The sequence below is a fragment of the Eumetopias jubatus genome, unplaced genomic scaffold, assembly GCF_037043125.1.
Source record: "Eumetopias jubatus isolate StellerSeaLion01/CBP00866 unplaced genomic scaffold, mEumJub1_p1.0 scaffold_16, whole genome shotgun sequence".
Taxonomy (NCBI): Eukaryota; Metazoa; Chordata; class Mammalia; order Carnivora; family Otariidae; genus Eumetopias; species Eumetopias jubatus.
The window spans coordinates 84,751,424-84,774,141 of record NW_028274822.1 but is presented as its reverse complement, the minus strand read 5'-3'; the positions used below and the strand labels follow the sequence as shown (position 1 = coordinate 84,774,141).

The window sequence follows — 22,718 nt, the reverse complement described above, 5'->3', positions numbered from 1 at the left end:
TCTAATGAAGCTTGTGAGAGCATCACCATGTTCAGCTGACAGGAAATATCTCAGAGCTGCTATCCAGCAAAGAAAATTTTTCTGTAGTTGGGTGTTAGGACCAGGCAAGTAAAGGTCTACTTGGGCAATGACAGTATTAGAAAATGCTTTGGAGATATAGGCTTGCATTTAAATGGCTGGGCCCACAAGGTATCACCTAGCACAGGGCTAGGGAATAATACTTCTGCTGATCTGGTTCTGTCAAAGGATGCTAGCTCCCAGTCACTGTGCCCTCACCCATACTATAAGCTGCCACCAAAGAGCAGGAGTGAAGAAGAATCAACAACTGTGTCTCTTTTAATAGAGACAATTCCAGAGGGATTTTTTATTTGGTACAACTTCTATAACAGTCACTGGCTCCCTAGGGGGTAAGGTGATAACCAAAATAAAAAATCCAAGCCAGCAAATTTAATTTAAGCCAGCCTGGCACTACAAACCTAACTAGCTCTTACCTCCTCTCATCCTAAACTGGGGGTGGATGGGTGTGTATACATGCAATCCAGGAAATAAAAGCATAACTGCACCTGTGGGCTTAGCCACTAGCTCTACCAGGAGCACGGCTCCCACTGCTAGCAATTTTTAAGAGCTAAGAGCATACCAAGGGGGATCCCCAAGAACAGCAGGCCTCAGCTGGAGGTAGGATAGAGCATACACTGGAAGATTACTGTACTCTGAAAAAGCTCTCTAAGAGGTTCTAATAGACTGGTGCTGTCTTCATAATGCCACATTCAGCTGGAAGCCACCAACAGCCCTAAAAACTTGGCTTTATGTGAAATTCACCTAAGTCAAGCAATACTCTCTATCACCTTATAGTTGTACAAATTCTTGGTAAAAATTAGTTTTGCTATGTTTATTTTCAAGAACGTGAAATGCTTCAAGAAAACATCAATAACAACTTACATTAGGATGCTGAAATTCCCTATTTTCTCAGAAAACTAGACTACAGGAAAATTCCAAACCAGTCATGTCACCTTCTACAAAAAGCAGTACGATTATTAATTTATACTGCTGATCCTATTTCGTGTTGTAATCACATTAGTTTTTTGAGAAGCATCTACTACTTCAGTGAATAAAATATTTACTTACATGGAAACCCAGCATTAAAGATGATACTCTTATCTAAGAAATTAAAGCTCAAAGCAAGAGATATTTTCACACAACCACATAGACTTTTTCCCACTATAACGTGTGTGTGTGTACATGTGTGCATGTGTATGTCAAAGTATTTAGGAAAGACAGGGACTGAACCAAGCTGTATTCAAATTGATAAATATATTTTTATCAGTATTATTCTGAATAAAATCAAAAAGGATCCCTGAATGGAAGTCAATGTGGAAAAGCAAGCATCTAACACTTCACTGAACCAAGTTTTACCCTGCTGATCACAATTTAGGCTCTATTAACAGGACATTATTAAGTAACCTATTTTTTTTTCATTACTACATTTTTATCATAAATTTCTGTTTACAATACCAATATTGTAAAAGGAATTAACTACTCACATGTTGTTACTTAGCATGATAGCTTTCTTTCGAGGCAGTAATGGGGGGGGACACAAAAGGTGTGTTTCTCTTAAGAATGATATTCCTTAATTTTAAAACCTCCTCCAAAGAAAGTCCCTTTTTAAAGATGAGTGAAGAGTTTAGAGAAAGATGTTAAAAAAAAAAAAATGAGCAGAAGTAGAGAGTGAGCACAAAAATGAGGAAAAACCCTGGTCATAAACACTGTATTTCAGGTCAACACTGTATTTATTAACTAGAAGGAAGACCTGGATATTTCATTCTACACTATTACCAACACCTAATACTGTAAATTCTGAAAACTCCATGTTTGGATTTTTGGGGAAAAAAAAAAAACAATGCTGGATTTAAATAGTACAACTTGTAGCCAGGATTTCTGTGAACTTTGGAAAATCAACTGGGTATAATCTAATTGCAATCGTGGGAATTTGCATGCAGATTTTTCCAATGCCATGTGAGAGTATATTAATTTTTCATTATCCTCCAAAAGCATAATAAAAGCAAGATGCAATACAAAAAGGCTGTTAGAAAAATGTTACCTGTTTCTGAAGGAGTAACAGGTATAGAAAGAAAAAACAGTAAGAATTATCAAAGATAATAAAGATTTAAATTCTTCACGCTTCATTCCCTGCCTTATGAACATTCAGTTTACCAAAATCTCTAAAGGGGAAAAGAATACACAAGTACCACCCCGCCTACACCTCTGCAAACCCCTATATACCACCCCCACAGCAGCTCTCAAAACCTTCTCTTCTGATTCTAGGCAGAGGTTTAGTCACCCTGTGTCAGTGGTGCTACCTGGTAGTAATCAGAAAGAAGTGTCTCAACCAAAGTACCATCTCTCTCTTGGGTATCCCAATGCCCCACACCCAGCAAACAGGATATATGTTCTGCTCCTCAGCTTTTCCTCTTACCTCTCAATTATGCTCATCTACGACTCTGAAAAATCAACGTTGTCTGAGAACTTTTTAAAGGATCAGAATAGTGGTAAAACAAAATGCTAGTGACATACTATAAATTAATAAATATAAATTTAATCTATTAAAGCCACAAAATGACATACTCGATGAAATGAAAAAATTATCAAAAAACTTTAATTTTAAAATATAAAAAAATCAGTCTCAGACTTAACATCAGAAATCCTCAAATGTGCTTCCAGAAAAGTTTTCACCAGAATCCTCAGCTGCCTGTTTCCTCTCCCAATTAAATTTTTCTCCCACTTTTTAAAAAGATTTTATTTCTTTATTCAAGAGAGAGTGAAAGAGAGAGCAAGCACAAGGGGCAGAGGGAGAGGGAGAAGGAGGCCCCCCCAAAGAACAGGGAGCCCGATGCGGGGCTCGATCTCAGGACCCTGGGACCATGACCTGACCTGGAGGCAGACGCTTAACGACTGAGCCACCCAGGCGCCCCATAAATCTCATTCTTCTCAAACGCTGAAATTCTAGATCAATTTTTTAAAAAATTACTTCACTGTTATCATTCTGTTTTGATGAATTAAGAATACTGTGACTTTTTTTCAAAAACTTTAAAAAATATTTTCTCAAGGCCCCTGGGTGGCGCAGTTGGATGAACATCCGACTCTTGGTTTTAGCTCTGGTCATGATCTCAGGGTCGTGAGATTGAGCCCTGCATGGGGCTCTGCACTCAGCATGGAGTCTGTTTGAGATTCTCTCTCTTTCTTCCCTCTGCCCCTCCAGCTCATGCTCCCTTTCTCTCTAAAATAAAAAAATCTTTTTAAAAAAAGAATATTAAAGAATAGCATAAAGAAACAAAATGGGGAATGAAACTGGACCTCTTTCTTACACCATACATAAAAATAAACTCAAAATGGAGTAAAGACCTAAATATGAGACCTGAAACCTAAAAATCCTAGAAGAGAGCACCGGCAGTAATTCCTGACACTGGCTGCAGGAACACTCTTCTAGATCTGTCTCCTGAGGCAAGAGAAACAAAGGCAAAAATAAGCTATTGGGACTACATCAAAATAAACCTTCCGGGGCGCCTGGATGGCTCAGTCATTAAGCGACTGTCTTTGGCTCAGGTCATGATCCCAGGGTCCTCGGATCCAGCCCCATATCAGGCTCCCTGTTTGGCGGGAAGCCTGCTTTCCCTCTCCCACTCCCCCTGCCTGTGTTCCCTCTTTCGCTCTCTGTCAAATAAATAAAAAAAAAATCTTTAAAAACAAAATAAAGCTTCTGTACAGCAAAGGAAACAATCAACAAAACTAAAAGACAACCTACTGAATGGGAGAAGACATTTGCAAATGACATATCTGATAAAGGGTTAGTATCCAAAATAATAAAGAACTTACACAACACCAAAAAAAACCAATCCAATTATAAGATGGGCAGAAAACATGAACGGACATTTCTCCAAAGATGACATACAGATGACCAACAGACACATGAAAAGATGCTCAACATCACTCATCATCAGGGAAATGCAAATCAAAACAACAAGGTATCATTTCACACCTGTCAGGATGGCTAAAATCAAAACCGTAAGAAACAAGTGTTGGCAAGGATATGGAGAAAGAAGAACCCTTTTTGTGTACTCTTTGGGTTTTGTTTTGTTTGTTTGTTGTTTTTAAGTAATCTCTACACCCAATGTGGGGCTCGAATACACAACCCTGAAATCAAAAGTCGCATGTTCTGTTGTCTGAGCCAGCCAGGGACCCCACCCCATTTTTTAAGTTTTTTCTTTTCTTTTTTTTACCCTCATGCACTGTTGGTGGGAACATAAACCAGGGCAGCCACTGTAGAAAACAGTATGGAGGCTCCCCGAAAAGTTAAAAACAGAGTTATCATACAATCTAGTAATTCCACTACTGGATATTTACCCAAAGAATATGAAAACACTAATTCAAAAAGACATACGCACTTTTATATTTACTCCAGCATTATTTACAATAGCCATATTATGGAAGCAGCCCACATGTCTACTGATTCGTGAATGGATAAAGAAGATGAGATATAGATGTACAACGGAATATTATTCAGCCAAAAAGAGAGTGAAATCTTGCCATTTGCAATGACATGGATGGATCTAGAGAGTATAACGCTAAGTGAAATAAGTCAAATACCATATGGTTTCACTCAAACATGGAATTAAAGAAACAAAACAAATGAACAAAGGGCGGAAAAAAGGAAGACACATACAAACCAAAAAACAGACTCTTAACTCTAGAGAATAGACAGATGCTTACCAGAGGGGAGCGGGGGAGGGGATGGGTGAAAGGTGAAGAGGACTGAGTATACGATCGTGATGAGCACTGAGTAATGTATGGAAGTGCTGAATAACTGTACTGTACACCTGAATCTAATATAACACTGTATGCTAACCATACTGGAATTCAAATTAAAACACACACACACATACACACACAAACAACAATCGAAGTGTTCCCTGAAAATGCTAAATCTTCAAGTAACAGTAATATATTATACAAAAACTGCACATACTACAGTTTAAGGCGTTAGTTATGTTTTATAAGATTAGGTTTTTAAAGGTTTTTTATAAAGTTTTTATCTACATATATTTCTGCAAACTATGGCTAGAAAAGGAAAAAAAAGAAACAAGATGGGGATGATGAACACTGTAAGGGCCAAGGTGTGTGGATAGGAACAATAAAAACAAAGGGATAAGTGGAGGCGTAAAAAGGAGTAAGAGAAATGCGGGGGTTGGGGAGTGCATGAGATTCTTGATTTCGGGGTTGTGAGTTCGTTCAAGCCCTACAGTGGGCGCAGAGCTTACTTAAAAAAAAAAATAATAATAATAATAATAATAGAGAGAGAAATGCAGGGAGATGGGGCACAGGGAGCCTCTATCTAGATTACAGACTCTTAACCTTTCTTCTTTATCCATGGACCCCCTAAGCATAGGGGGGACTTAAATGCATAAAATACACAGGAAATCAAAGGAGACCAATTATAAGGAAATGCAGTTATCAAAATCTCAAAAAGCAGGGCGCCTGGGTGGCCCAGTCGTGAAGCGTCTGCCTTCGGCTCAGGTCATGATCCCAGGGTCCTGGGATCGAGCTCCGCATCGGGCTCCCTGCTCAGCAGGAAGCCTGCTTCTCCCTCTCCCACTCCCCCTGCTTGTGTTCACTCTCTACCTGTCTCTGTCAAATAAATAAATAAAATCTTAAAAAAAAAAAAAAAATCAGTGCAACAGTAATATACATACTTCTTTATAAACGCATTATAGGATCTAACAGCAAATTTAATGACTATTTTTTTTTTTAAGATTTTATTTATTTGAAAGAGAGAGATAGTGAAGGGAGCACGAGCAGGAAGGAGAGGGAGAAGCAGGCTCCTCACAAGCAGGGAGTCACATGCAGGGCTCGATCCCAGGACCGGATCATGACCTGAGCCAAAGACACTTAACTGACTGAGCCACCCACGTGCCCCATTAATGAGTGTAATTTAAAAAAATTTTTTTTAAATACATAACAATTTTATTGATCCACTAGAAAAAATAAAAGCTACAGTGTAAATCGCAACCCCACCTGGACTAAACCCCTTACTTAGCACAGATTATGGTTCTTAAGTACTGGTTCTCCTCAATGTCCGAAGTTAATTTTTAATCAATGATTTCTCCTGGAAATAAGATTTTAAATCATCCTTTTTCATCCACATAGGATAACAATTCAGATCTGTGTCCTGTATCATATGTAAGAAAAGGAACATGGTAGGAGAGCTATGACTCCATTAGTTCATAGTTAATTTGTGCAACAAAAAAATGGTAAAAATGGCAGCAGTGACAAGCCCCAGAGAGATGAGTGTCCAGTCGCCCCTTAATATCTCAAGATATCCATATTATACAAGTGATATGAAATTAATTGAGTTCTAGAGGTGCTAAAGCCACAGATACTGCTAATACTAATGGTTTGTTAATGGAAAGAAATGCTAAATTCCTTTTTTTTTTTTTTAAAGTAATCTCTACACCCAAAGTGGGGCTTCAACTTAGGACCCCGAGATCAAGAGTAGCATGTTCCACTGACTGAGCCAGCCAGGGGCCCCAAAATGCTAAATTTCAATCAAAGGTTAATAAAGATGTGAAATTATTTCCCATCCAAGTTCATCAATGCCCCGAATCCTCTCCATGAACCATCTGGGAATCAATGGATCCAGGTTAAGGACTCTGCCTTATGTTCTAAAAAGCAGGAAGAAAAGAGCATTCTGCTTATCAAACTCAACACCCAAAGAACAAATAATCCAATCAAGAAATGGGCAGAAGACATGAACAGACATTTCTCCAAAGAAGACATCCAAATGGCCAACAGGCACATGAAAAAGTGCTCAACATCGCTCGGCATCAGGGAAATCCAAATCAAAACCTCAATGAGATACCACCTCACACCCGTCAGAATGGCTAAAATTAACAAGTCAGGGAACGACAGATGTTGGCGGGGATGTGGAGAAAGGGGAACCCTCCTACACTGTTGGTGGGAATGCAAGCTGGTGCAACCACTCTGGAAAACAGTATGGAGGTTCCTCAAACAGTTGAAATTAAAGCTACTGTTCGATCCAGCAATTGCACTACGGGGTATTTACCACAAAGATACAAATGTAGGGACCCGAAGGGGTACGTGTACCCCAATGTTTATAGCAGCAATGTCCACAATAGCCAAACTGTGGAAAGAGCCAAGATGCCCATCGACAGATGAATGGATAAAGAAGATGTGGTATATATACACAATGGAATATTATGCAGCCATCAAAAGGAATGAGATCTTGCCATTTGCAACGACGTGGATGGAACTGGAGGGTGTTATGCTGAGTGAAATAAGTCAATCAGAGAAAGACATGTATCACATGACCTCACTGATATGAGGAATTTTTAATCTCAGGAAACAAACTGAGTGTTACTGGAGTGGTTGGGGGTGGGAGGGATGGGGGTGGCTGGGTGATAGACATTGGGGAGGGTATGTGCTACGGTGAGCGCTGTGAATTGTGCAAGACTGTTGAATCACAGATCTGTACTTCTGAAACAAATAACGCAACATATTTTAAGAAAAAAGAAAAAGAAGAAGATAACAGGAGAGGAAGAAAAGGGGAGTATGTCAGAGGGGGAGACGAACCATGAGAGATGATGGACTCTGAAAAACAAACTGAGGGTTCTAGAGGGGAGGGGGGTAGGGGGATGGGTTAGCCTGGTGATGGGTATTGAGGAGGGCACGTTCTGCATGGAGCACTGGGTGTTATGAACAAACAATGAATCATGGAACACTGCACCAAAAACTAATGATGTAATATATGGTGATTAACATAACAATAAAAAATTAAAAAAAAAAAAAAAAGAGCGTTCTGCAGTAGGGGCGCCTGGGTGGCTCAGTCGTTAAGCGTCTGCCTTCAGCTCAGGTCATGATCCCAGGGTCCTGGGATCGAGCCCCACATCAGGCTCCCTGCTCAGCAGGGAGTCTGCTTCTCCCTCTCCCGCTCCCCCTGCTTGTGTTCCTGCTCTCTCTCTGTCAAACAAACAAAATCTTTTAAAAAATTAAAAATATATATATTAAAAAAAAGAAAAGAGCATTCTGTGGCAAATAAAGGAAATGAGGTGATGGAGCAAGGGACCAGAGAGGGTAGTCACAAAGGTTGCAGCAACAGGTAAGGAAGGTCTACTGAACTCTCCTGAAGCTCCAGCAAAAACTAGAGACGAGACTACCCTATATTCCTAACTAAACAGCACCACGGTGGGATTTCCCCAACCACATCTAGTAGACTGGCTACAGGAGTAGACAGAGTTTAAAAATATGGAAGACCAGAGAAGGATCAAATAAATGACCCCATTTTTTTCATTTCAAAAAACAGAAGGCCAGGGGCGCCTGGGTGGCTCAGTCGTTAAGTGTCTGCCTTCGGCTCGGGTCATGATCTCAGGGTCCTGGGATCGAGGCCCGCATCGGGCTCCCTGCTCTGCGGAAAGCCTGCTTCTCCCTTTCCCACTCCCCCTGTGTTCCCTCTCTCGCTATGTCTCTGTCAAATAAATAAATAAAATACTAAAAACAAACAAACAAAAAAACAGAAGGCCAGGGAAAGGTCAGAGAGTCCTGTAAGAGACAGGAGGAAAGTGAGTAGAAGAGTAAAGGTTAAGTTAGCTATGGTGAGACATCTTGGAAGGCATCATGGAAGAGAAGCAGTTACAAATGATGACAAACTCACGAAAGCAGACTGCTAAAATAATATGGAAATGAAGTAGAAGAGTTTAGGAGACTCAAGTTTCCAAAGGAAGAGCGTTCTGTTCAAAATGACCAACCCAAGAATTATAAAATCTACCACTGCAAAAACATTTGAAGGTATCAGCCACAAAACTATGGGAAACTTGAATGCATCCCAAAGGTTAATACCCTTCTGTTCTAAATACCAAGAAGTTACAGTTATAAAATAAACCACACAACAGCACTTGCCTACGAAACAATGCAGCAGTAGATACTGTACATACTGAGTGACTGTAACTTTTAAGATTATTTATTTGAAATAGAGCACTGAGAGAGAGAGAAAGAGACAGAGAGGGAGAGGGCACAAGCAGGACGGAGGGGCAGAGGGAGAGGGAGAAGCAGGCTCCCCACCAAGTGGGGAGCCCGATGCCCCGACGCAAGATCATGACCCAAGCCTAAGGCAGACGCTCAACCAACTGAGTCACCCAGGCACCCGGACCGTAACTATTTTCTAATTTTAATTCTGGACATATCAAGCAGAACTACCTAATATTTAAAATGCTATAAATAGTTATTTGATACACCACGGAGATGATATTATACAACCACAAAAATTCAAGTTTTTGAGGTTAGATCCATAAAAGTCAAGTCCCAAAGTTTTCCTTTACTTGGAAAATTTTGGGGAGAGAATGAATTGGGAAGAGCTAGTATAAATTATTAAAAACAAAACACAGCTCCTCCTACTTCAAAGATGGTAGGGTAGGACAGGAAACCAGGATCTATTTCTGCAGTGCCTGTACCCCCCCCAAAACAAGTGACAGAGTCATCCTGCTTGTAATCTCTTCTTGTTCCAGCAGCTAAAATTCTCAACCAAACACCTGTCTTTAGAAGTCTTTTGTGTAGGGGGCGCCTATGTGCTTCAGTTGGTTAAGCCTCCGACTCTTGGTTTCAGCTCAGGTCATGATCTCAGGGTCATGAGACTGAGCCCAACACTGGGCTCCGCAGTCAGCGCAAACTGCTGGAGATTCTCTCTCTCCCCTTCCCTCTGCCCTCCCCCATCTCCCATTCTTCCTCTGAAATGAAAAAAGGAAGAGAAGAGAAGAGAAGAGAGAAGAAGTCTTTTGTGTAAATAAAAGTCAACAGTGGCAAAACTGTGACTTTCCAGTATTTGGAGAGGTTAACATAAAGCAGAACACACTGGTGAGCGGCAGTCACCTGACACCTAACACCACTCTACAAGATAGGACAGACCAACACAACAAAAAGCCAATCACCTGCATTCCTAAATTTCATACAAAATTTTAAGTAATTTAAAAATAATTTCCTGGGGCGCCTGAGTGGCAAAGTTGGTTGGGCGACCGACTCTTGGTTCCAGTTCAGGTTATTCTCTCAGGGTCATGGGACTGAGCCCCGCACTGAGCTGCATTGGGTGCCACACTGGAGTCTGCTTGGGATTCTCTCTCCCTCTACCTCTCCCACTTCTGCTCTCTCTCTCTCTCTCTCTCAGAAATAAATAAATAAATAAATGAATCAATCAATCAATCAATCAATCTTTTAAAACAATTTCCTACCTTAATTGAAAAGGATGTCATTTTTTCAGAGAAGAACCAATTAATCCTACCTTTGCCTCTTGGGCACTGAACAAGGAAAATGAGTTTTGTGACCCACAAGCAGAAAGGAGGTTGTTTTTACCTTGGTTAGCACAAAAATGAAATAAATTAATCTCTAAGGTATGGTATCTTTTAATCTTAGTTTTCAAAGTGAACTCAGGAAAAGCTGATTCGATACTATTCTTCACAGACGAATACATTGTATACATAGATATAAATCCAAAAATGCATGCATTTCCAACATACACAATACCTAAAGCAAATTAATTATTTTAAAAGAATTTCAAACAGCCTGTATGTAGGTATGCTTTTATACTTAACTCCCTTACTTACGCTTCTGACTTTTCTCACTTATATAAGCATCATTTGGGCCTTATTTTTAAAGTTAACACTTGGGATTTTGTTTTTTTATACTTTAAGAGGATATTAAAATGTCTAGTAGAAGCAATCTTCTATAAGAAAAATATACTCTGAATATGTCATGTTGTAGGAAAGCCGTTTTTAGATTTGGCTAGGAATAACTGCTTTCTTGAGTTTCCTGAAAATGAGTGGTAACTACAGTTTTTAATCATCTATGGCAATATGTCTATGTAAGAAAAAAAAGTTTTCTCCTGATTGGAATGTAGTGAATGTAAAAACATAAAATTTTTAAAATATTAACTGAAAAATAAATATATGCTGGGTACCTACTATCTGTGAGACATTATGCTAGACACCACTGGGAGTACACATCCTTAGTTCTATAAACGTTTCTGAACTGCAGAAAATTATAATGCATTAGGAGAAAAAAAGTCACACACTGCTTTGTAATGCTGAGTATTCAGGACATGAGGTAGACAGCTGGCTCTCTGTGTTCCATGTAACCATATGATTTCTTAGGGGTACCTCACAGTAGACAAAAAGAAAGCTAAGTTAAGGTTCTAGCACACCCCCCTCCCAACTTTCCTCCCTCACCACTACCTTGTTGTAACTGGAATTCAGCATGAGCCTTAAATGGGGGCAGGAGGAAACAAACCATTCTGTGATAAAAAGAAAATGTTGTAAATTTTAGTAGCCATTGGTGCAGGTAATAAAAACAGACCACAGTGAGTTGTGAAGGTCAAGGAAAACTCTAAAGAGGAAAGGAGGTTTGACTTGGTTTTAGAAAAGTATTTATTTATTTTAAAGATTTTATTTATTTATTTGACAGAGGGAGACACAGTGAGAGAGGAAACACAAGCAGGGGGAGTGGGAGAGGGAGAAGCAGGCTTTCCACGGAGCAGGGAGCCCAGTGCAGGGCTCGATCCCAGGACCCTGAGATCATGACCTGAGCCAAAGGCAGATGCCTAAGGACTGAGCCACCCAGGCACCCCTAGAAAAGTATTTAAAATTCTAGGAAGGAAGGAAGGTATTTAAGGTAGAGAGGAAATCCAGCAGTAAGATTAGCAAGCTCAAAGATAGAGAAAGAAATGTCTAGCATACAGAAAAAACCACCTTGGGTCAAGAAGTAGATTAATATTGGGGAATAATGAAATTTTAGGTTGAAAAAGAGAAGATCCCTGGGAAGGGCCCTGAATGCCAAGGTATGGCATCCCAACTTTATTTGGTAAGCAACAGAGGCTACTGTAGATTTCTGAACGAGAAATGAGATGATATAATAAAAGCAATGCTTAAGAACTTCTTTGGGCTGGGGTGTCTGGGTGGCTCAGTCAGTGAAGCATGCTACTCTTGATTTAGGCTCAGGTCACGATCTCGGGGTGTTAAGATCAAGTCCCGCATCCGGCCCCTGGGCATGGAGACTGCTTGAGATTCTCTCTCTCCCTCTCCTCTGCCCTCTCACCTCGCTCTTAAAAAAAAAAAAATTCTTTGTGCTAATGAGGGAAGTTAACTAGGAGAGTACAGTAATGTCGGGATACAAACTATCACAGGAACAAGAACAGAGAGGAAGAAAAGCATGCGGATGTAGTGCTCGCGCTCCCTTCGGCAGCACATATACTAAAATTGGAATGATACAGAGATTAGCATGGCCCCTGCGCAAGAATGACACGCAAATTCATGAAGCATTCCACATAAAAATAAAAAAATAAAAAATAAAAAAAGAATGCGGATGTAACATCACCAAGGAAAACTTTAGAAAGCAAGGTAAAAGGAAGAAGACAACTTTCTTCCCAAACAGAAACCAAAATAATCCTTGTGTCTGTTATTTCCCTACAAGCAGATAAAGAACAAGGATGGATGAGAAAGATGTGACTCTTGTCTGGAAGTGTATTATGAGCTAAAAGAATAAATCTAGCTCATGGGGAGCCTGGGTGGCTCAGTCCTTAGGCGTGTGCCTTCAGCTCAGGTCATGATCCCAGGGTCCTGGGATCGAGCCCCGCATCGGGCTCCCTGCTGCAGGAAGCCTGCTTCTCCCTCTCCCGCTCCCCCTGCTTGTGTTCCCTCTCTGTCAAAAAAATAAAATCTTTTAAAAAAATAAATAAAATAATAAATCCAGCTCAGGTTACATAAAGCCTCTAAGACTCAATCTATATAATAGGTATTTCATGTGTCCAATGTTATAGTAGAATGAATTACCATTCTAATTTATCATTTGCTTCAAAGGAAAGAAAGTTTTTGCTTTCATCTCCAGAAGTTGTTTCATAAAATATTGTTACTTTGACACACGATAAAAACCCGACCCCGCCAAAATATTAATTACAAAGTTGTTCTGATTACAGAAAATGAATTTTACAAAGCAGACATGCACAAATGGTACTATCAGTGGAAAATTAATAAATCAGCAACAGATAGCAGAGCAGACAAACTCAAAACATATTCTCACTTCAAGCTCAAAGTTTAGTGCCTGTCCTACTAATAAGAGTCAAAAGAAAGATTTATATTAGATAGAAAGACTATAAAACAATACTGCTCTAATCTGAAAATGAAAAAAAAATTTTTTTAAATACATTTACAACAGGGGTGCCTGGGTGGCTCAGTCGGTTAAGTGTCTGTCTTTGGCTCAGGTCATGATCCTGGGGTCCTGGGACTGAGCCCCACGTCAGGTCCCCACTCAGCGGGGAGTCTACTTCTCCCTCTGATCCTCCTCCCTCTCGTGCTCTCTCTCTCTCTCTCAGATAAATAAACAAAATCTTTTTAAAAATAAATAAATAAATAAATAAAATACATTTACAATAGTAAACTCCATTTTGGATACAGAGATTAGCATGGCCCCTGCACAAGAATGACACGCAAATTCGTGAAGCATTCCATATAAAAATAAAAAAATAAAAAATAAAAAAAGAATGCGGATGTAACATCACCAAGGAAAACTTTAGAAAGCAAGGTAAAAGGAAGAAGACAGCTTTCTTCCCAAACAGAAACCAAAACAAAAAAATTTTGTTATTTATAACAAAAAAAAAGGAATACTGAGGAATAAAGCTATCAACAGAAGTGTAAAACTTATACCCTGATAACTACAAAACATCTGAAAAAAATTAAAGATGACCAAATAAATGGAAAGATATACCATGTGCTTGAACCAGAAGATTTAACATTGTTAAGATGGTAACATTCCCAAAAATGATCTCCAGATTCAATGTAATCCCTATCAAAATCCCAGCTATCATTTTCAAGAAACTGACAAGATGACCCTAAAATTCACATGGAAATGCAAGGGACCCAGAATACACAATCTTAAAAACAAAAACAAACAACACTTTGAGTACTAATACTTGAATTCAAAACTTACTACAAAGGTACAGTAATCAAGGGGCACCTGGCTCAGTCAGTTAGGCATCCAACTCTTGGTTTCAGCTCAGGTCATGATCTCGGGGTCATGAGATTGAGCCCTGCATCAGGCTCCACACTCAGTGCAGAGTCTGCTTGAGATCCTCTCCCTCTTCCTCCCCCATTTGCCCCTCCCCCCCCACGCTCTCTCTAAAATAAATAAAATCTTTAAAAAAAAACACAAAAAAGTATAACAATCAAAAAAGAATAATACAAACAGAAGGATAGACATATAAATCTATAGGCTATAACTTAAGAGTACAGAAATATACCTTTATATTTATGGTCAACTGAACTTCAACAAAGGTGGTAAGACATTTGAATGGAAAAAGAACAGTCTTTTCAACAGACTGTACTTGGACAAGTAGATATCCACATGTAACACCATTAAGTTGGAGCTCTATCTCACACTTTATATACAAAATTTAACTGAAAATGGATTACACACATAAAGATGAGAGCTAAAAAACAAATATGAGAGCTAAAACAATAAAAATCTTAAAAGAAAGCAAAGGAACAAATCTTCATAATCTCAGAGTAAGCAACTTTTTTAGATACAACACAATAAGAAAAAACAACAAAAAAGAAAACATAAACTGGACTTCATCCAAATTGAAATCTTTTGTGCTTTAAAGGACACCAGCAAAAAAAAGTGAAAAGATAAACCCACACAATGGGGAAAATATCTGCAAACCGTGTCTGGTAAGGGAATGACTGGTATCCAGAATATTTAAGAATTCTTACAACTCAGGGGCGCCTGGGTGGCTCAGTCGTTAAGCGTCTGCCTTCGGCTCAGGTCATGGTCCCAGGGTCCTGGGATCGAGCCCCACATTGGGCTCCCTGCTCAGCAGGAAGCCTGCTTCTCCCTCTCCCTCTCCCCCTGCTTGTGTGTTCCTTCTCTTGCTATCTCTGTCAAATAAATAAATAAAATCTTTTAAAAAAAAAAGAAAGGAAGAAAGTTTAAAGTTGGAAATACAAATTCTTTTTTGTCTAACCTTAGCTGAATTGGCACTCATCTTGACAACTTTCAAGTAACAATGGTCATAATACTGGTGACTGCTTCTTCTGTCAGGCATATTGCTCTGCATTCAAATCTATAAATGCATATTTGACTGATATTTTATCAAACCAGTGACATATAAACCAAATCATCTGCTTTATATTAACCTGAAATAAAGCTAAGTAATGTCTTTGCACATTGCCTTGTTTAAAGCTATTAATAAAATATGGAATTTCTTAGACACAGTGCTTATCAATCTCAGAAACTGAATCATACTGATAACTTAAGGCTGTATCTCTTTGGACATGACCACCAAATGGCAAAATCGTAAAAACTGCAAGGCTATGATGCCTCAAATTCCTAAATCCCTTTAAGAGAAAACTGTATTTAATAAGATTTTACTGTGGATGTAAGTAACTTCTAGGATCTGACATCATTTAGTCATTTGGAAATAAAGACTACATTGCTTAAGAACTACCTTGGAAAGACTCAAAAGGGATGTCAATCATTTAGAAGTACAGCAACATACTTTTTATGAAGCCTATACAATTTCAAAATGCAGCCTTTAAGAAGAGGGAAAAAAAAAAAAAAGACCGGGTTGGGGGTGGGGGGAATCTTTTCTCCTTGATAGCTATATGCAACTATAAAAAAAAAAAAAAGGTTATTATTCCCTCTTCTCTGACAACAAAATAATACAGCCTAGAAGAGTGCTTACTTTTTAACTGTGATTTCCATAAAAACTTCTGAGTCCTAGAACTCAAAGTAAATTTATTACCACTCAAGGAAGAAATGACAGAACCTTAGCAGGAAAACTGAGATGGAGGCTGTCAGAACTGCTGCCGTAGGCAAGGATCTAAAGGACATCAGCTTCAAAAGTGCAAATACAGTGGAGGGAAAGCAGCAATAATGGGCTTTTTGAAACACGGTAAGCCATCTGAAAAAACTTTCCTGAGCAAGATGTTGCTCCAAGGAAAAGGACAGTATATCATGTGGGGAGTCTTCAGTTTCAGTCCACACATTACCTGCTGTGTTAAAAATAAATTAAATATTAAAAAACAGACTCTAAAGGGCGCCTGGGTGGCTCAGTTGGTTAAGTGACTGCCTTCGGCTCAGGTCATGATCCTGGAGTCCCGGGATCGAGTCCTGCATCGGGCTCCCTGCTCAGCAGGGAGTCTGCTTCTCCCTCTGACCCTCTTCCTTCTCGTGCTATCTCTCATTCTCTCTCTCAAATAAATAAATAAAATCTTTAAAAAAATAAAAATTAAAAAATAAATAAATAAAAAACAGACTCTATGGTTTTTTACTTAGAATCAAACCAAACACTCAAATCGTTTTCTTTTGTTCTTTTCTGACCATCTGACCTAGGTACCCTTTTGACCAAAGTCTAGAAAGAATCAACAGATGTGGAAAAGCAAACCCCAAATACTGTTCTTGTTAAAAATACAGCATGCAATTCAATTTGTGTCTCTATCCCACTTATGGAGCCCCATAGGTAAGCCTAGAGGATAAGTAGGAAACAGGATAATGTGAATCAATGCACCATTTAGAAAGTGCACAGGATATAGGCCTTTCAGAATAAATGGCCCCATAAATGCTTTTCATGCTACAATATTCGACCAAAAGTTTAAATAAAGTCCTTAGAGTCAGTAGCTCTATTTAGACAGCATCAAATTGTGTCAAAATGCATTAATGATGAAGAAACCTTATACTCTTCTTACATAAAATTATATTTTACAGTACTATGATGAAATAATATTAAAATCCCTCAGAGGAAAATATACCCAACTTAAATATGAAAAAGCAGTTCTTATTTTCCTTACTAATAAACTCTGAAAAATGTACATACTGGATTCTCTAAACTTCAGGCAAAATATTTTTAAGATAAACTATTTCCTCATTTTTACTAACCCAGTATATAACATGAAAACACTGGAAGTAATATAACATTTGAGAAGTAATTTTCTTAAAATCTAAACTAGCAAAATTAAAAGTTGAGCTATAATTTTCAGAAAATTTTTTTTAAGAAATTTTCCCATTTAATATACCACTGTATAAGACTTAAAAATCAACCAAGTATCAGGAGTAAAAGCTTAAACTGACAGGGGCACCTGGGTGGCTCAGTGAGTTGAACATCCAACTCCTGATTTCAGCTCAGGTCATGATTTCAGTGTCATGGAATAAAGTCCCATGTTGGGCTCTGTGCTCAGCATGGAGTCTACTTGTCCTTCTCAACTCACTTTCTCTCTCAAATAAATAAAATCTTAAAAAAACAAAAAACCTTAAACCCACAAACTAGATTTCTGTGAAAAGATCTAAATGAAGATCAACAGTCAAGACTCCAAAGAATCAAGTGCACACCAAATCCTACAGCAAAGCCAGATTAATATAACACAGAACAAGAGAAAAATGGAAACCCACCTTTGAGGCTTGATTTACTTAAACAAGGTGATAGGGGCACCTGGATGGTTTAGTTAAGTGCCTTCAGCTCAGGTCATGATCCCAGGGTCCTGGGATCAAGCCCCATGTAGGGCTCCCTGATCAGCAGGGAACTTGCTTCTCCCTCTCCCTCGTCCCCTCTCCCCTGCTTGTGCTCCCTCTCCTCTCTCTCTTCTCAAATAAATAAAAATCTTAAAAAACAAACAAACAAAAAACCCACCAAGGTGACAGATTCCAGAGAATGTTAGATTTCTATTTCCTATATTATCTCCAAAAGAGATCAAAAGAAATTCTAACAAAGATGCCAACAGAAAGATATTTTGTAGGGTATCAGGAGGTGACATTCTGTTTTCAGCCTTTCCATTAGACTCCTGGTTCAGAACCCATTTTGAGGGGCTAGGGGGAGTCTTTATACCACCAGAAAGAATGAAATGGGTCAATGGGTCTAATCATTACTAGAGCAATTTTTTTAATAAAAGGTAACTGTTTTCATCTCAAAAGTTAGAGAGAAGGGAAAATGGAAAGAAAGTAATTTTGTTGAAAATTTAAGGGGAAAAAAGTAAATTCAGAAATGTTCAGGAAACAAAAAACAGAATTGAGGAACTGAACTGCCAATACCATTAGCATACAGTATTCTTTTTACAACTTATTCTTAATTCTATAGCAAAGTGTTGAGACCTAGGTTAAGAAAAAGCTAGTAAATAAAATTAATTCCAATTCTTACAGCTGTACAAACACTTTTCTGTTTCGTTGGCAAATATGTAAAACACTTTACAAATTAGACTGTTCTTTTCTTATTAAATTAGAAGAACAACTGTTCAAGTGCACATGCTCCCTTAAAACTCTCTGCCAGCACTGATCTGGGTAAAAAAGTAGTCAAATGGAAAAGAAATTAAAATGCAGACAATTTATCCACATTCCTTCACTGCCCTGCTTTATTATTTTTTTTTAAGATTTTATGTATGTATTTGGCAGAGAGAGACACAGTGAGAGAGGGAACACAAGCAGAGGGAGTGGGAGAGGGAGAAGCAGGCTTCCCGCTGAGCAGGGAGCCTGATGCGGGTTTGATCCCAGGACTCCGGGATCATGACCTGAGCCAAAGGCAGACGCTTAACAACTGAGCCACCTAGGCGCCCCTATTACTACTTTTAATATATGTGCTATTCATAGGACTTCATTGAGTCTGTGCAGAGCAAGAGAAAAAACAAAACTAAAACCAGACAGTAAATGAGTAAACTAGCATTATTACACTGCTGCCAAGTAAACAGTCTTCCTGGACTCATCTGAATTACCTACCGGAAGAGCTCAAAAATGCTACTTGTTTTTGCTTCAACTGTCCTGACTAGCAGAGTGTAAGTTGTTTTCTGATTCCCTATCATGGGCTAGTATTTATCTTGCTCACTTTTATCATTCAGCAAGCTGACCAAATAAAAATCATATTCCATTGCTTTGAAACTACATTTCTTTGATTACTAGTGAGGTGGACTACCTTTCCATATGTTCACTGGCCATCTGAAAAACTTTTTTTATTCGATTTTTCCCAGTTTGTACCATGTCTTCTAAAATTTATGGTACTTTTGGACACATCTAAGTCTTTAATTTTTTATACTCAACTATTTCAGTCTTTTATATTATGAATTTTGGCTTTGGTGGTCATGCTTATAAACTCCTTCATAGATTTCCTCTGGAATTTCTATGTAAGCTTTTTTTTTTTATACTTCTCTTTTTAGCCATTTAGGGTTTATTTTGGTGGTGAGTATGAAGTAGGCATCTAATTCCCCCCAAATGTTGTACCAACACCATTTAATAAATAATCCACCTTTACTACAGATTTAAAGAGTTATCTTTATCATATTATTAACAAAATACCCATATGAATTTTATCTGTTTTGGATTCTCTATTCTTTACCACTATGGCAACTATGGTTTAATTCTGATCCATTTTAATGTTTCATAGGGCAAGTCCTCCTTCATGACTCTTGTAGAAAAATTTCCAAAATTCTTCTTTTAATAAGTACTATCTTATAAATTTTAGAATCATTTTATCACTTTCTACAAAAACAGATACTATCTTTAGTGATTATTTTGAGGAAAAAGGACAATTTTACAGTGTTACATATCTCCATTCAAATGGCACGTTTCTCCATTTAGTCAAATCTACTTTTTTTCCTTCAGTAGTGTTTTCATAAAGTCTTCAGCCTATTCATGTAAACTATGCTTATTTCTACGCTCTTCTAAGTCTTGTTCCTTTGTGAAGATGTCTTCTTTTTAAACCATCTAGCTGATTAATGCTGTTCAATAGTTTTCATATATATCTTAAATCAGACCACCTTACTCTTATTATTTTTATTTTGTTTATCTAAGTAAAATTCTATTTTATTCTAGAGGTTTTCATTTGCTTTTTATTTGTTTTTAATAAATGAAAAATTATTGTTTTGACCTTGGCATACACATGAAGAATACAGCAGAGAATTTTTATATGCTCTAAAAACATATAAAGAAATGAAATTTTAACAAATCAAAGATATTTTAATAAACATGCATTACTTCCCTATTGCATACCTCCAACTACACTGTTTAATGTTTCATCACCTGTTCTATACCTGTTTATTTTTTTAAATCTCAATAACCTCTGTGCCACCTCCATACTGGCCTCCGTAAATGTTAGTTTCCATTTAACTACTTGGCCCCAGCATGGACACACACCTTCTCTTACTAGCCCATAGTAAAGCTGAGGCAGTCAACTTTCTGATGGTTCAGGTTTTAACAGAAGAGTATTAGAACACAGAATTACTCAGCTAGCTCACTAGAAAAACTAGTCCAAAGCCCACAGGCCCAGGTCAATCTCTTTACAGGGCTTTCCTGCACTGCTCCCTGGATATCCCCCAGCCAAGACCACCTGCTTATCCATCACCCCATCTGCCTACTCACCACAGGGCCTATCCTCCCTCCTGCCAAAGGGCAGACTGTTGATCATGAGCACTTGTCCAGCTTTATAGCTGCTTGCCTGTCCAACATTAGCACTGCTTGCCCATCTACAGAGCCTACTGCCTGCACTCTTAGCTCCAAGAATGTGCCTCTTCAGCTGCAAGGCTTGTGGCCTGATCACCCTACTACAAGACCACCCATGAATGAATTTAGAAGAATTTAGACTCCTCAGAATTCAAGGTTTTCCAAGTCATAGCCTGCAGAGATTTGTCTCTTCCTTAGATATGATAGATATGGCCTTCCTAATGTCATGCCCTTCAGAAGTGATCACTCTCGGGGTACCTGGCTGGCTCAGTCAGCTAAGCATCTGCCTTCAGCTTGGGTTGTGAGCTTGGGATCCTAGGATTGGCCCCTAGTTGGGCTCTCTGCTCATCAAGGAGTCTGCCTCTCCCTCTGCCCTTGCTCCCGCTCGTGCCCTCTCTTTCAAATAAATAAATAAAACCTTTAAAAAAAAAAAAGAAGAAGAAGAGATCATTCTCTGTTATTCACAGGACTGTGCCCTATCAGAGCTACAGGACAACCACATGAGAACACAACAGTATCACACCAGAATAAAATAATCTATATGACTTTATTTCTCTACCCTCTAATCACACATTCACACCCCAAATTCCTCCAACTACTACAACAATTCTTCATGTCTCTGAACTCTATTTGGAATTCAATGCCACCAATTTTAACATTCCATTTTTCTGGAATTCCTTCACGTGCCTTGGTATTTCCAACTGTGAAAATGCCTGGAGCAGAACTTCTTAACATGGAGTACATGAACTCCCTAGGGAACTGTGAACACTACAGAATTAAATGTAAAAGTCTGTGTGCATGTTTTTCCTAGGGTCAGGGTATACAGTTTCACTAAGTTCTCAAAAGGGACCCAAAATAGATTAAGTCTTGAATTTCTCTGTACTGTCTATAGCAACAAGCACAGCAATGAACACATTCCAGGGCTCAGTAAGTATTTGTTGGCTGGCTGTATACATAAGACTTACCTTCTAGTTTCTCACTCTTTGCATAAAATAGTTTTTAAAAAATATGTGAAGGTCCTAATTTCATTCATTCAAAAGACATTTACACTGTGCCTGTCCAATGTGGGAAAACACTACATTAGGCTCCAAGGATTAAAAAAAAAAAAAAAAAAAAAAAAACAGTATCCATGCACAAGGAGCTCAAAGTTTAATAGGGGAGACAGAAACATCTAATTATATGATACAACATGGTATAAAGGCAATACAAAAGATGCTGGGAGTGGGTTTATATGTGGTTGCTGAAATTAGGAGAGTATAAAACGACTGAGAGGCAGGAAGATCAGTGGGCAAAGAAACAAGCAATGGGAACACACACACATTTAAGAGCACTTTGACAGAAATGAACCCCAAGACTGGGCAGGGAAGGAATGATGAATAAAACACATGAAAAACAGAAGAACAGCTTCTGAGGGAGGATGAAACCAACAGTGTCAAAAGCCACACTAAGTCTGAAAAAGACTACAAAGGACCTAGCAATGAGAAGTTACTTCCAGGTAGTTCCCCAGTAGTGAACATAAAAGTCAGATTATGTTGCAAAGAGGAGTCAATAGAAAATAAGAGTTAAGATGTTTGGATAATGGGGCGCCTGGGAGGCGCAGTCAGTTAAGGGTCTGCCTTCGGCTCGGGTCGTGATCTTGGGGTTCTGGGATCGAGTCCCACGTCAGATTCCCCGCTCAGTGGGAAGTTTGCTTCTCCGTCTGCCCCATCCCCCTCTCAAATAAATAAATAAAATCTTTAAAAAAAAAGATGTTTGGATAAGAAAGGAAGACAGGATAGTAAGTAAGAGTTCAGGATAAAAAGGAATCCTTTTCAGGAGGGGAGGGACTTGAATAGCTTTTCTGGCTAAAGGGAAGGAGTAACTGGAGATGAGGAGGTTGAAGAGTCTGGAAACAGAGGTGTCATAAAAGAGCAAGAATCCAGGAATGCGGACGCCTGGATGGCTCAGTCAAATGGGCATCTGCCTTTGGCTCGGGTCATGAACCCGGAATGCCAGGATCGAGCCCCACGTCAGGCTCCCTGCTCAGAGGGGAGCCTGCTTCTCCTTCTGCCTCTCACCCAGCTCGTGTTCTTGCTCTCTCTCTCTCAAATAAATGGATAAAATCTTTGAAAAGAAAAAAAACAAAGAACCCAGGAATGGTAAAATAAACAGAGTCAAGGGCATGATGGGAGAAGTTGGGATTCAACCGGAAGTGAAACATC

The 22,718-nt window shown here is 38.8% G+C and overlaps 1 protein-coding gene and 2 non-coding genes across 8 annotated transcripts in view; 2 read left to right on the top strand and 1 right to left on the bottom strand.

Moving 5' to 3' along the window:
* Window positions 1-22,718, bottom strand: part of ATXN2 (ataxin 2) — a 111,209-nt gene that overhangs the window by 48,714 nt on the left and 39,777 nt on the right. The gene's annotated exons all lie outside the window — the stretch shown is intronic.
* Window positions 12,276-12,379, top strand: LOC114219225 (U6 spliceosomal RNA). The gene has a single exon (XR_003611345.1). It is a non-coding gene; the product is annotated as a U6 spliceosomal RNA (small nuclear RNA).
* Window positions 13,456-13,559, top strand: LOC114219230 (U6 spliceosomal RNA). The gene has a single exon (XR_015767056.1). It is a non-coding gene; the product is annotated as a U6 spliceosomal RNA (small nuclear RNA).